Here is a 15,155-nt window from a genome sequence, read left to right as displayed (position 1 = left end):
ATTATTAATTACAGTCATCGAGACAACTTGTTCTAGCAGGGCTATTAAAATTAATCAAAGTCGTTAAGTAACAACCCATTGCCATGTAGGAGAGATAATAAATTGTGTTACTTATTCCACCCGAACCACATAAACAAACCCGAGAACACCACCAAACGCCCACCAAGCAAAACTTGTCAACTGTAACACAAGACAATAAACGGAAAACTGCATAAATTAATAAGGAGAAAGAAAGGAAAAACTGGTAAATAATGCTCTGTAATGATATCGAGTACGATGACGGGGCTATGTAACTACTCCAGTAAAACCCACAAACTGCAAATTGTCATGACAGTCGAGTTTAGTCAAGGGAGTTTATACATGCGTTGTGGTATAGGATACTTCTGTCTGTAGCTAATTTCATGCTCAGTGGCGCAGTTCTTTTGTAATTGATAGAGTCTGGGCCAGGGTAATGAAACCAACTAACCAAATTGTTATAGGATACCACAACAATCTTCTAGCAGACTCATTTTGACAGAGCTTTCAAACTTGGAACCAGTCAAGGAAAGAGGGAGTAAATGTTAATCTGACCTTGAAGTACATACTACTATATTAACTATGGTATTATACTTATTTTATATTTTAATAAAGTCCTCTTCAATTCTTGATAAACTACTTTTGATTTGTGATAACTAAATTTCTGACAGTAATATAGTACCAATATCACGCTTTACAAATTCGCAAACCAAGCACCCACAAATAACCTCATATAGATTTATCTATCTTATAGACTTCATAACAATTTCCTTCGCATTATCGCTTCTCTGACGCACTCGGTTCTCCATTATTCCTTCCATCTGCCTATAGCTGTGACCTCAAGTTCGTTAGCACCCATAGAACCCCCTCCTATTAACCTAAACTCGGGTAGTTACTTACTACAACAAATTGGCAATCAACAGTCAGTGATTGTCGTTGTAGTTGGCGTTGTCCTCGTCGCCATCGTTGTCGTTGTCGTTCGTTGGCCCCAAATATCCACGCCCACAGTCAATCCTCCCCTGCCTCCCCCCGGTGTAACAGCTGATGACACGCACTTTGCGTGTTTATTTAATAAATAAAAATTTGCATAAATTTGCCAATGTGAGCGAACGAATTGCAGAGGCGATGTTGACATTTCTCCCCTCGCTGGCACTTTCATTCGCGAAGCGTTGAATAGAAATGCAAACAAATTTATTCAGCCAAAGGATTCATTGTGCTGGAAAATCAAAATATACATTTTCTAAAGTACTTACAATAAGTCATAAATGCATAATGGACAATAAAGTAAAATTGTTATTCTTGAGTTCAATATTTATGAGCTGCTATTCATTTGAACTTTGCTCGTCGAGATGCGTAATTGTTTTGATTATCTTCTCAAATTACAAAGAGTATGTATTAATAGTTAAGCAAAGCGATAAGAGTTAATCCGCATACATTTGCATAATCTTGGCATTAATTAATCGCAGCTTAGTGGGCGATTTCATACAATCAATTTAATGTTCTGAAGAGGTATTTGAGACAGCCTTGAACCCGGCCAAGCCCCATCTCATGTCAGCTTAGGTTACTCTTCAAGTCAGCCCCTCATCATGTAAGCGATCAATCACCGACTGCTTTTGCATCATAACTTAGACGAACTACATAATAACCCGCCATCAGAGAATTCTGGGCGCTTCGCTAAAGTGTAACTAATATGGGATCTTTGAAGCTGCCAGACTATAGTGCCTTTTGATTAATGGATGCCGCTACTGTGGAGATTTACAAAAGCATAGAAATTTATGCGCGTTTTGATTCGAAACGCACGACGAGCCAGAGGCGCCAAGTGCAAAATTATAGAAGAGTTTGAGTTTGAGATCGAGATCGAGTTCTTCCCTCTTGATCTCATTCCAGATCTCGTTTTGCTGTGGGCTTTCTTTCATTGGGCCACCGAGTTAATCGACCCTAAGTGATTGGTTTGCGTGCCTTAAAAGGCTGATTGGCCACAATGTTAAGCATATCATTTATCTTCCCCTCGGTGGCTAAAGTTAGAACTTGGCTAGGTTTCCTTTCCTTTCGCTCAATTAGCGACAATCATTTTTTATTTGTCAGCAATCAGATACGAGACTCGCACACGGGTAACTTGAATCATAACTAGAGACGCCAGCGTGATTAGAGTACTCAAAGAATAGGAACCTATTATAAAAGTTATAGTAATAAATTAATGGATATTTGCTCTTTACAGAAGTCGTGAAGCCTCACGAAGGCAGTCACGCACACATCTCTAACGTGAAGTGCAACTGGTTATCTGGTTATTATCTCAGCTTCAATGTCAACTCAAGCTGAACCGAACAACTTCTAAAGTCTCTGTCCTTTTTTTATTTGGTTTTACTTTATTCGCTGTGCAATTTTGTATCTTTAAGATACAAAGTTGGGCTCTGCAGTCTTGTGAAACATTTGTCATTTTATAACGGGTTTTTGGCTCTATTGTTTCTCGCTGCTCACTTCGGCATAATTATGCCAAATATTCAAATAAATTATCAACTAGAACAATTGGCTGGGTGGAACCAGCTGAACAGCTGCACAGTAGCTGCGATTTGCCAGCTTTTGTTGTTCGGATTGTTGCACAAAAGTTTTACATGATAATAAATCTGAGTATGCGGGCGAGCGATAGAGGTGGAGCGGGTGGGTATCTGTGTCATTCGAGTAGCTATTCAACCCTCTTTGAGTCAAGTGAATACGCAGTAGTTTTGACTTCAAAAAAATAAAATAAAATAGATGCTGATTGGAGCTTAAAATTCAGAATGCTTGCACTTATGAAGACAATATAAGTTGATAAGATGCATCAAACAATAAAGTTCAAAAAAGGGAAATACTAAAGAAAGTTATAAAACTTACAATTAAAGTTTAACCAAACAAATATTAGGGTTTTTGTTCAGTTAGATATATGTACATAATCTTAAGTCTGAACCAACAACAGATTATATACTTCCAACTAGTTTTCAAACGCACAAATTAAGCATAGAATAATATACATATCTATATATTTTATATTATATTCTATTCCCCAATCAAATTGTGGTTTAATTACCTAGTATTACATAGGAAACACTAGTATTTTTCTCATGCGTAACGAAGGCAAAAGAAAAAAAAAACCTTTACAATGATGATTAGGCCATATACTCGTTTCCGGACAATATACTTTGCATATTGAAAAGCCTTCGAGACGCGGCATTAGCTTGGATAATTATTCATATTCATTATGGCCATTAGCCATACTGCTGATGAATGGAATAGTTTACACTCGCACCGCTTTGTTTTACCTTGTCTTGTCTTGTCTTGTTTTGTCTTGGCTTGTCTTTTCTTGTCTTTCCCGCAATTTCCCCATTTAAGTCTTGGCATTTTCCCGTCCAAAAGAAAATGCAACGCGCTCAAATGCAAATGCCAAGCGGAATGCCAAGCAGTCGCCTTGGGATCTGAGGTGTTTTCTTGGCTCTCGATTAAAATGCAGCGTATGCAGAGACAAACCATAAGTGCGATTCATAAGACTAACACTGGCACTTGCGTTTAATATTAATCCGGGAATTTGCGGAAGTCTCACTTTACTCAGTTTGCGAGAGAAGGTGCGGTCTGTCTGTGGAGAACTCTGTCAGATCTGGTGAGGTATCTATTTCGTTTGTGGTGTACCGAACCTAATATTTAATTATGGCATGTTTTACCTTAAAATTTATTCTTTGCAGTATAGTATATAGTATATTTTTTGCTTTTATGAGTGCTTCTCGTGTGCAATAACCTTGCTTGGCAAACCTGACATGGAAGCCTTTCTACACAAAACACAGTCTCAGAAAAAAGGAACATTTATACATAAAAGCAAAGCGCTCGATCTAAGATAAGTTCAAATTGGCGTTACTTTTTATGTATTTTGCTTTTATTTTATTTTTTGTGTTTTTAGCCAAACTTGTTGGCCGCGGCAAGCATGAAAAGTGGCTCATTGAACGCTCTTGTTTAGCTTGATTTTGTTTTACCTCACATAACATATATACTCATTTTACGATGTTTACATTTCACTCCGACTGTTTGTTTGCTGCGATTTATTTCGCTTCCTAGCCACACAAGGCTGAGGTTGACTTTCACGCATCATGAAAACGTCCGTATCGTGTTGAATTCCATTTTTATTGCCTCCATTTACAGTTCTGTATTATTTTGTAATTCGAAATCGATTTCGTATCGCAATTTCTGAGGAAACTGAATGTGCAACAAGGTTGTGTTTTTTTACTCATCGAGAATGTCTTTGTAGCTTAACGGTTTCGGTTTACAAAATATCTTATCGCGTAAAATAACCTAACGATAAAACAAAGTGCCTTGATACAAAGTCAGTGTACTGACAGCAAGTATAACATAGAGATTTCTTTAAATTAAGTTAATCATTTAATTCGATTGATATACCTTAAACTTCATTCCATTCTGCCATTTAATCTCATAAACACCATGTGTTGTTCTATCCAGACTTTCATTGCAAACAGATTTCCGTCTGATTCGACTGCAATTAATTGGATTTGTGCCTTATCAGAACAGCTCGTTTCCAGCTGGTTTCGAAGCTTACTGTGAAATATGCGAGAAGTGTTATCGAGAAATGGACGGCAAGCCCATAAACAAAGCTGTGATTCAATTATATTATCCGAGAGCGAACTGCGACGCCAGGAAAGTCATAGAAATGCGTCTTTAATTCAATTTCTGTAGGAATTCTGTTTGAAAACAAACTGCAATTACTTATTCATGCATTTTTGAAGCTTCGCCAAGATTTAGGAATATGAGAATAATCAGAACGTATTCACTTATTATTCGCTGCACAGCAGTTTGAATATCATTATGGCTTAAGTAAGCTTGCTCTTGAAAAAGCAGTTTCTTGTGCGACAGTTTATTTACATAAAACCCAAATGGAGAGATATGGAATATAAAAATATGGTACACTAAAGACTGGAATCTTACCGGAAATTACATATGATCCCCTTGACAAGTTTCTCCCAATATGCTCTTAACAAACATAAAGATATCTGCAAAGAAAAACGAAATATGTGTTTAGTAACTATGAATTCATCAATAAAATTCATATAAAAGTTTCATTAATCCTCGTGTCACCCAATTTTTGACCCATTTATGTCACTTTGTGGCACAATTCCCATGTGAAAGTCTCTTATCTTATCTTTACTTTACACCGTTTACAATCCCAAAATAAATAATTGTTAACAAGAAAGGAAGCTAACTTCGGCACGCCGAAGTTTATATACCCTTGCAGATAGAACTTCGATGACTTCCTGGATTCCTTCCATACAATATAAAATATTTATATTAATGTTAAAAAAAACAATAAAGTAATACCTGCTCTCATTTCATTCACCTATACATATTATATTTTCAGTTTTACATTCACAGATTTGCATTTTTGCTCCACATCTAACGATCGTTTGTATGGCACCTATGTGATATAGTCGATTTTCATAAAATTTGCAACAAAATTCAAGACTGATATAAAACGCTATATTTCAAATTTAATGAAAATCTGCTGAAAACTGCAAACGTTATAATTTTTAATTGTATTCATTTTTTGATCGTTCGTTATATAGTAGTCCGGTTTTTTTTATAACTTTACACAAAATTTTGATTAAAATAAAATGATATTTTATGAAAATCTGGTGAAAACTGAAGAAGTTATAATCTTTAATTTTATTAACTTCTTTTATTTCTTATAAAATGGCTATGTATCAAATTTGATAAAAATCTGTTGAAAACTGAAAATGTTATACATTTTAATTGAATTAATTTCTCGATCGTTCCTATAGGAGCTATATGATATAGTCGTCCAATTTTCGTAAAATTTTACACAAAATTGTTGAATAATATGAAATGGCTATATCTCAAATTTGATTAAATTCTGTTGAAAACTAAAAATGTTATCGCCACCGCTATTGTCAGTCTTCCGACAACAGCCACCGCCATTCTCATTCCTCTCAAATTTCTCGATCGTTCCTATGGGAGCTATATGATATAGTCGTCCGATTTTCATAAAATTTTACACAAAATTGTAGAATAATATAAAACGGCTATATCTCAAATTTGATGAAAATCTTTTGAAAACTGAAAATGTTATACTTTTTAATTGAATTAATTTCTCGATTGTTCCTATGGGAGCTATATGATATAGTCGTCCGATTTTCATAAAATTTTACACAAAATTGTAGAATAATATAAAACGGCTATATCTCAAATTTGATGAAAATCTGTTGAGAACTGAAAATGTTATACTTTTTAATTGAATTAATTTCTCGATCGTTCCTATGGGAGCTATATGATATAGTCGTCCGATTTTCATAAAATTTTACACAAAATTGTAGAATAATATGAAATGGCTATATCTCAAATTTGATCCAATTCTATTGAAAACTGAAAAAGTTAAAATTTTTTTTGTAAAAATTTTCCGATCATTCCTATGGCAGCTATATGATATAGTCGTCCGATCCGGCCCGTTCCGACATATATACGAGTGAGAGTATATAGAAGACTAACTGCAAAGTTTCATTCAGATAGCTTCAAAACTGAGAGACTAGTTTGCGTAGAAACGGACAGACGGACAGACGGACAGACGGACAGACGGACAGACGGACAGACGGACAGACGGACAGACGGACATGGCTAGATCGACTCGGCTGTTGGTCCTGATCAAGAATATATATACTTTATATAGTCGGAGGTGCCTCCTTCACTGCGTTGCAAACTTCTGACTGAAATTATAATACCCTGCAAGGGTATAAAAATACCTCTCTCACATTCAAATTAGACAAATAAAATCAGCCACTTTATTTCGTTCCACCTTATCGCGGTGCATAAATATTTAACTGATAAGCAAGGTGAAATCAAAATGTGGAATACCAAGCTTACCTAATCAGTAATTGGGGGGCGTTTGTGAGTCAGTGATATCAAGTGGGAATCCAACTATTTATTTATCAGACACATTACACTGAGCAGAAAACAATTAAAGGTCTTGTAGTTCCATTAAATGAGCAAAACTAAAATATTATGTATCAGCTTAACTGCGGAAACCTTTTCTCCTCTTTTAAGAGGAAAACATCTAAAGTTTTGACAATGAAATATATATCTACCAAGCTAATGAATCTCACAAATCGAATGGGATCGTGTTGGGTCTGTTGTTCATTTGCCGTGGCGTGAATCGCCGCAAAGATTCAATAAATGTATATTTTTTTGCTTTGTTGCTCTTTATAATTTGCAGTCTTGGGCAATTTTTCATTTTATATATTTACTAAGCTTCCTTGGTTTTCTCTGTTTGCTTTTATTTTAGATGCATACTCACAGAGGAGCTGACCAAGCCCAGAAAAAAAGCCTGAGTCAGAAACCTAAAACGCCTCTCCATTTAATTGATGATATCCCGGTATTACTTTTAATATGAATGAATTATGAACAACAAAAAATTATATATATTTCTTATTGCATAAAGCAACCAAGGCAAATAAATATTTTCATTTTTTCATGCGCCGACAGAGTCAACAAATGCGGACTAATAAAAAATCTCAGAAAAATGGCAAGTGAAAGCGCCACCGCTAAAAAAATCAAATAAATGGTGAATACAAATACATATCGAGCAGCTGTTTCAGTTTATTTTGATTTTGAATCTATTTTATGGTCTTTCGAATGGATCTCTGTCGATTTGAGTGAGCGCATAAAGTAAGGCACGCAAATAAATTCAATTTGAGAGACACTCCGATTGCTGGTCATAAAAATAATAATAATAAATCATTGCCATCAATCGCAGACGTAATCAACAGTGCTCTTTATGGCCTACAAATCATTAAATTAATATTATTATTGTGACTTTAAATTAGGTGACGACGCTATCACATACGCACAGTGCGCCGTGAACGTGAAATATGTGTTATGAAATGGTTCTCAAATCCAATTGACACTTTGGACAATGCCAAGAGAGCGCAAACCAAAAGCAAACGTGAAACGTGAAAAATGTTTGCCTAGACGGAAAATCCAATTAGGAAAATCACATAGAGTCAGCAGGGCGCGTTGAAACCAAAAGACCCCAATGGAAAACATTCCCCAAGGGCAGAGAGAAATCCAAGAAACAAAGCAGGAAAATACCACCGAAAGCTTAGCCTTTCTGAGCTCACTAAAAATATCCTGAAACTTAAAAATACGGTTTTTTTCTGTTGAACACAGCTGCTAATTTAACAACAGACAGACGGGTAGAAATATGATTACCCGCAGAGTAACGAGGCAGGCAGTGAAAGATACAAAATGGGTGTTGCAACCGGCAATCCAAGTGTGCAACTGTCAGATACAAGCCAAGCTAAAGCCAAGTTTGTTGGTCGAGTGCTGTGGCCATTGCATGATATTCCACTCATAATGAAACCGAAAGCAGACAACGACTCTAGCGAATATCTACTCAACAGTACTCTGGGCGTAAATTAACGTAAAATACTCAAAAACAGTTTGGCCAAGACACCAGACACATTGCACATTGCCCCCATGGAGAGTGAAGTGTGGATTGGAGCTTGGCTAAGCCCAAGCACACCTTGATTTTTTATTTTTATTATTTACCTGCGCACACAGTAGTCATTCTCCATCTCCATGTTCATATCCCGCTCAATCTCTGGCTACCTATCCCCCAAATCCAGCGAACACGATCATTATGAGAAGTGAACAACATCTAAACGATTATGGCTTGAAGGCGGCATAAATGGCCAACAACTGCGGTGGATATAGTTTAATTTGCAACTGGCCTATCTAAGATCTTTAGGTAAAGATATCCCCAAAGGTGTTTCAAGCACGTGCGAGGTGGTAAGTAAATGTCTTTGACTTGCCAAAGGATCCATAAACTGAAGATCCATATGCATAATCATGAATATCTATTCTCCTTCTTGCTCTATTTCACTTTAAACTACTTAGTTCCTGAGTAATAAATACAGTAATGAGGCTTAGATTTTTTATGGGTATAAATTATTGCAATCACTAAAGCTTAATCACAAGGTATTTAATTCCTCATTACCGGCAGCCAACCAAATCAAACAGAAATTGCCCAAATAGGCACAAAAATATGGTAAAGAAATTGTTTAATGAAAATAACCATTATGCTGGCCTAAAGCTTTAGTAATGTAGTATAGTTTTAATTTAGTGTTTTTACGTCACTTGTTATGTGGTCAAAATAATACCACATAGGTAAGGGATTTTTTGGGGTAAAACATATTGCATGTTCTCCAGTGGCATGCATCGTTGATCGCTTCTGCATTTGTGGAATCAGTCGGTTGTAACTTGGCCAAAAGTTTGATTGAATTAATCTCACTTTGTGTCTGTGTTTCGGCTTCAGTAGCGCACTCATAGATACAACATTTCACCTACGGATACTCTGGTGGCTTATCTGTGGGCGTTTAAGCCATTTTCTGCACTCGTCGATGAGTGTCAAGAACTTGTCTTGGCCATAAAGAGGAGTCGCCAGAAATGTGCACCAAATGCAACAGTCAAACTATTTTGATTTTAGTTTTTTCTTTTAGTTTTGTTGCGGCAAAAACTTTAACCAGTTTCCCCACCCCAGTTGACAGTTGGCAATTGAAGTCTTTTTATGGCAACTTGCAGAATGAGGAATACGTTAACTGGCTGACAGCCAAATGAAAGAGTAGGCCGCTGCTCAGCTAAAGGTTGCGATCATGGACCAGAAATACTTCAGGGGTAGCCAGACATTTGGACAACATGGCTCCCAAACAGATACACCACAAGGCCAATAAACTTTATATTGTGGCTTACCATCCCACAATCGAAACACAGAGCACACCGAACAAGCTAAAGCTGATTCTCCATCAAGATATTCAGGTGATAACCCCCGCAATATCAACTGCAAAATAACAATTCTTAAGCCAAAAACAAAAACTAGAAGTGCAGCAGTAAATGAGAGAGATATATATGTATATGTATATATACTAGACAAAAGCTATAGCTTTCAAACAAAGCATCGCCTATGAACCTGGCAACCGGTTCTCCGGCTCCTCCATATAGACAACAAACAAATAGTGTAAAAAACTCAGCTTGAGGGGCCATAAACCAAACGAGTCGCAAAGGGCAGTCGCCGGAGCACCGAACGAACAGAACTGGGATCGAGACTTGAGCCAGACTCGAGATACTCGCACTTTTGGGATAGATACAAAATCTGGTTTCTCCGGCTCCGAGGAAGTCCAGGAGCCTTTTGGTCAATGACTGTCGCTGCGGAGAGCTAACCACTCTGGCTGGTGCTGGTGCTGGTGCTGTTGCTGGTTCTCTGTTGCTTTTGGCCCCTCGCAAAACAGTTGACTTGACCATCATGGCCATCATTCATTTTTCATGGCTGAGTGCCTGGCAGGCAGTTAGCTCTGATTGTTTACAGCTGCCGTAGTACCAGTTGAGGCCCAAACTGGTTCCCCGACCAGCTGTTCACCTGGGTCCGTCCAGAAACTCAATATGCCCAGCACAGGATGCGGACGGACAAGAGGCTCGAGTGAGACCCGGTGAGCCAAGGATCGCGAGCGGGTGCGGTTTGACCCAAAACAGTCGCTTCTTCTTCTCCAAGACAGCACTTTAAAGAGAATGATGAAATTCTTCCAGGGATCCCAAAAGACTGCCTTTGTTCTGCTCTTTTTTTTGGTGTAGCTGTTGCTGCAACTCATTATTTTGCGGTAAGAAGAACCAACTTTTGTTGTTGCGGCGTTCAAGTGCATAAACATCTTCCCTCTTTGCCTTTTTAAACGGTAAATGATATATGTACGCCGATGTTGTTGTCGTGGCATAATCTCGGAGGCATTAATACAAGTCCGCCGCCTTAGTCAGAGATCTCCAGCGAGATGAAAGCTGCTGCTGCCTGGTCTGAGGTTCTTGTGGGTGATGAAATGTGATGATTGCATTTGCGGTCACCGGATCGAGTGGAGTGAGTGGGGGCAATAAAAAACGAAGCTAACGGAACACTCGTCTTTTACGGTTTACGGCCAAGTTAGTACGCAAAAACAAAAACAGCAGAGAAAAGGTACAAAGTGTTTCAAGCTGAAAATGTAGGTTACAAGCATTTCAATAAATTTAAGAAGGAATCGCATAAGCAACTTACTATAAAATATTGTATAATTAATTACTAAATCTTCTTGACAATTTATAAAGTTTCATGTCCGAAAAAGTTTATTTATTTCTCAGCTTCATTTAAGATTCTCATTAATTGAAGTTTCTGTTTAATTTTCGTTTCTCTCGCCATTACCATTTCTGTCAGTCATAATTAAAATTAATTTACCAACAAATAAAGGCAATCAAAAATGAAATGAATTATGATTAAAGTACACTATGAAGAATGGATTTAATCAAAAAATTAAATCTCTACGCTGAGTCATGTGTTTAGACGTTTTTTTTTTTTTTCTTTTTGGAAAATGTAGCTTTAATTTCATAAACCATTTTTGGTAAGCAAATCTACATTAGTCCCTAGTAAATCAATGTTATCGCAAACCCACTAACTTGGCTTAAGGAATGTAATTTTTATACGCATTATCTATATCACTACAAGGGTATAATAACTTTCATTTTAATTCACTTTAAAACGTTGGAAATATAAAAGTTATTTCGAATAAAATGTTCTGAAAGAAAATCTTCTTCTTTGACTGCAGTATTTGAACTTGTTTTATTTAATGCACTTTACCGGGTACCTCATAGTCTAGCACACTCTACTCTCATTCTCATACTTGTTTCAATTAGCTCTGATTTTCATATTCTTTGAGTAATTTACATTGCATAAACAGGGCCAGAGTCGACTTGAGCAAAACTTAATAAGGCGTCGCACTCTGGGTTTGCTAGTGGGCAGAATTCATCTCACCTGTGCCACCCTACCTGGCTTTGCTCCATCGATAACGCCTCGTCGGGTGCAGTTGAGCAGGTTGTGTAATCTTTGGAGTCAAGCTAAAAAAATATGTCTGCCTGGGTCTGACACTGCACTTTGATGCAGATTGTAATTTGATACAACAAAAAAATTAAGTAAGAAAACTAAAATCGAGTGTGCACGACTATGAGATGCCCGGAACCCAAAGCATTGTGTCTTTAGTTAAGCAGGTCAACTTTAGTATTAATTTAATGACAAAATTAAGGAATTAGTATTTGATTGAATTTTAGAGTGGAATATAAAACCCAAGTAGAAGTATTCATACAGACCAAATAGAAAACATAAATACTAATGAGGTAAATATTACCATCCACTTTTTTACAACTTTCAGCTAACGATTTTAATGATTTTATAAAAAGTTTCACCCAACTAATGACATATGTATTCCTCGCCCTGTCTAGACAAAAATCAATGCCAATCAGCATTATTACTTACCAAGGTGTTAACATTAGAAAAAATACAAATAAATACATTTATAATTAAGCTGCAAGTACGACATCTTATCGTCTTACAGGAGGGAAATGCAAATCACAAGAAAAAAAACTTTGACTAATTGCTTAGAATCTAACAACAAAAAAAGTGTGAGTGATAATTAGAAAGAGGGAGACATGCAGGTGGCAGCTAACAAAGCGTCGATGATTAAGAGTTAATTACAACTATGGAAAAAACATTTTGCGATTTCACTTTTTCTAATGCGAGAAAACACAAAAAAACACAGAGGTTGCCTTCCAATTTAGACTTGACCCACATATTGGCACACTGAGAGTGTACTGAGAATCGCGAAATTGAAAATGAAAATATTTAAAGTACTTGCTCCTAAAGTGCGTTACGCCCTCGTGCGTGTCTCTCTCACGACCAAGACCCAATTTGTCGATGACAAAAGGAAAATGACTTCGCATTGAGCCGGCATATTGAATGTCTCTTTGCGTGGTGGTCTCGATTACAAAGGCAGAAGCTAAATCTAGCAAAAGATCTTGGCGACAATTAAAATATTATACGGATACGTATATATACACACATGTTTCTCTAATTGTCTTGGCCCCAAACACGCAAATCTTGTTGTCTCTGCCCACTGTTCGGTGCACTTGAAGTAGTTCATCACCATCGACCAGACCACCTACGAAAATACTTCCAAGTTGGAAAGTCCACCGAAGGTCTCCATTCCCTAGCATTGCGGGAAATTCCCAGAAATCTCTATGAAAATATCCATTTAGCATTGAGATTTAGACACTTGACTGTATTAAATCATAATTGGTTGCCAAGACTTTGGTTTTGTAGGCTTTTCTTAATTAAATAAGTGCGTGGATGATGTCGTTTTCATAATCAATTTCAATTGAAGGTGTCAGGCTAGGCCCAACTGAAATAGAAACTGACGTAGGCACACTTAATTGTCTGCCGGTTGGATATATTCATGGAGAAGGTTAAAAATCAAATTAGATTTTAATAAACAAAACAAAAATGTAAGTAAAGCTTACCCAGCTTGTAAGAAATTGGACTTTAGAATCTTAGTTTGACTCACCGAAACTGCAAATAGAAGGGAAAAACGAAATTAAGATCTTGCTCATAGAAAATGTGATTAATTGTTTCAACAAACTAATAAATTACAAAAGGAAATGCCATTTCTAGTATTTATCTGTTACCTTTTGTTGAAAATAAAATGCATTTACTGTGTGTGTGTGGAATGTAAACAAACCGCTCTTGATTATTCCGATCTATGTTTTTATCTACCTCATTTATCTATCTGAACATGATAAAATTCTCTATGCAAATTTGGAGGTTCATTTACATAGACCGGCTTTGGTTTTATTTTTGTGCGAACATTTTAGTTTTTTAAAAAAGATTCGATCTTTCTAACGACACATGCTACTAGCAATTAACAGAAATTTACTGTAAATATTATCGCCGTCCAGTGAAGTGATAAAGAAAACTATCAGCTGATAAGTATTGATCGTGATAAGAAAATGACTATGGAACATGAGAGAGACATTCAGTGAGATCTGTGGAAGTAATACTTCCTCTAACGTTTGTAAACAATCAGCTATAAATAATTAATACGATTAGGATAGATCAAGAAACCCTATAAATAATAGCAAATAGCAAGCACACAAACATAATGTATAATGTTTACTATATAGCGACTAAAATTCTCAGAGATCTGTGACGCAATTGGTGTCTCTCCGTGATCAATGCTAAATTTAACAATGAAAAACTTGGCACGGGGAGAGCAAAAAATAATAATTTTGCATGAGTTTTTGTTCAATAATCATCAGCTGAGCGGCAAGTTTCTCAAAAGACACCTGTTTTTGCTGCTGCTGCTGCTGTCTTATTGAATTTTAATGGGTATTTCTCGTTTGTAGTATTTCGCCGGATTCATCTCGCACTTCAGCGGAATCAAAATATTCGTCACCAAGTTTAAGCGGAAGTTCATAAAAATTGACAACCGCTTTCTTTGTTGAGTTTATTTTGTTTTGATAACAGACGTGATTTCTCATCAATGACGTCGAAATCATCATTAATCGTAATCGGGGGTTTTGCGAACTTGTCTGATAAAGCATATATACATATACATATATTCCATTCCAATCTTTCTTGGTCGACATGTGTATTTCGTTAGAGATATCGTTTTCTGTTTGTTAGTTTCAGTAGTCTATCAAATTGCCGTCAATAATAAATACATATACAGTTTATTGTAGACAGAACTTTGGCACTTAGGTTCAGCCATGGCTTTCCGACATTTTCTGATAATTTTAAGGGTGTGAGTGTTTAGTCACTGAGTGCTAAAATTGAACAGTATGCTCTTGAATTTCAAGTATCTAAGGACGGAATATTTTTTGTTTATTTTATTTCAAGTACCTTTTCCAAAGACAGAAGAGTTCCCTGGACAAAGGCAACGACCCGAAAAAGAAACATTCTTTGGGTAGGTCTGTTTAGGTTTTAATGCGTTAACTATAAACAAAGTCTTGTACTAAATATAATCTTGTAAATATCTAATCAGGGCTGGCTGCTACATAAAAATGCTTATTAATGTTTTGAAGAAGAAGAATCTTTAATTTTGAAACGAATATTCTTCTCCTACACACATCTCATCGAGTATGCTTCACTTATTCCTCGTTCTTTGCAGCCACTCAGCATTTTCACTTTGATTGTTTTTGCTTTTCTTTATTGCCACATTTCATGCAAATTGGTTTGGCCCTCGAGGGTTGGCTGGGGT

At 36.6% G+C, this 15,155-nt stretch overlaps 1 protein-coding gene and 1 long non-coding RNA gene across 3 annotated transcripts in view; one reads left to right on the top strand and one right to left on the bottom strand.

Annotated features, from left to right (window-relative positions):
- The window catches only part of LOC147643718 (uncharacterized), a 57,686-nt gene that overhangs the window by 19,435 nt on the left and 23,096 nt on the right, over nucleotides 1–15,155 (top strand). Inside the window, exons 1-2 of the long non-coding RNA XR_015271487.1 lie at nucleotides 14,631–14,699; nucleotides 14,809–14,861. This is a non-coding gene — a long non-coding RNA (uncharacterized LOC147643718). Of the gene's footprint in view, nucleotides 14,700–14,808; nucleotides 14,862–15,155 lie in introns of the transcript that reaches the window.
- The window catches only part of Dyrk2 (Dual-specificity tyrosine phosphorylation-regulated kinase 2), a 51,826-nt gene that overhangs the window by 33,691 nt on the left and 2,980 nt on the right, over nucleotides 1–15,155 (bottom strand). For both annotated transcript variants that reach the window (XM_020954720.2, XM_086832081.1), the window contains exon 2: nucleotides 4,978–5,042. The gene's annotated coding sequence lies outside the window, so the exon portion shown is untranslated. The remainder of the gene's footprint in view (nucleotides 1–4,977; nucleotides 5,043–15,155) is intronic.

The sequence above is a fragment of the Drosophila serrata genome, unplaced genomic scaffold, assembly GCF_035046125.1.
Source record: "Drosophila serrata isolate PLE 108 unplaced genomic scaffold, ASM3504612v1 contig_245, whole genome shotgun sequence".
Classification (NCBI taxonomy): Eukaryota; Metazoa; Arthropoda; class Insecta; order Diptera; family Drosophilidae; genus Drosophila; species Drosophila serrata.
This window is presented reverse-complemented; position numbering and strand designations above follow the sequence as displayed.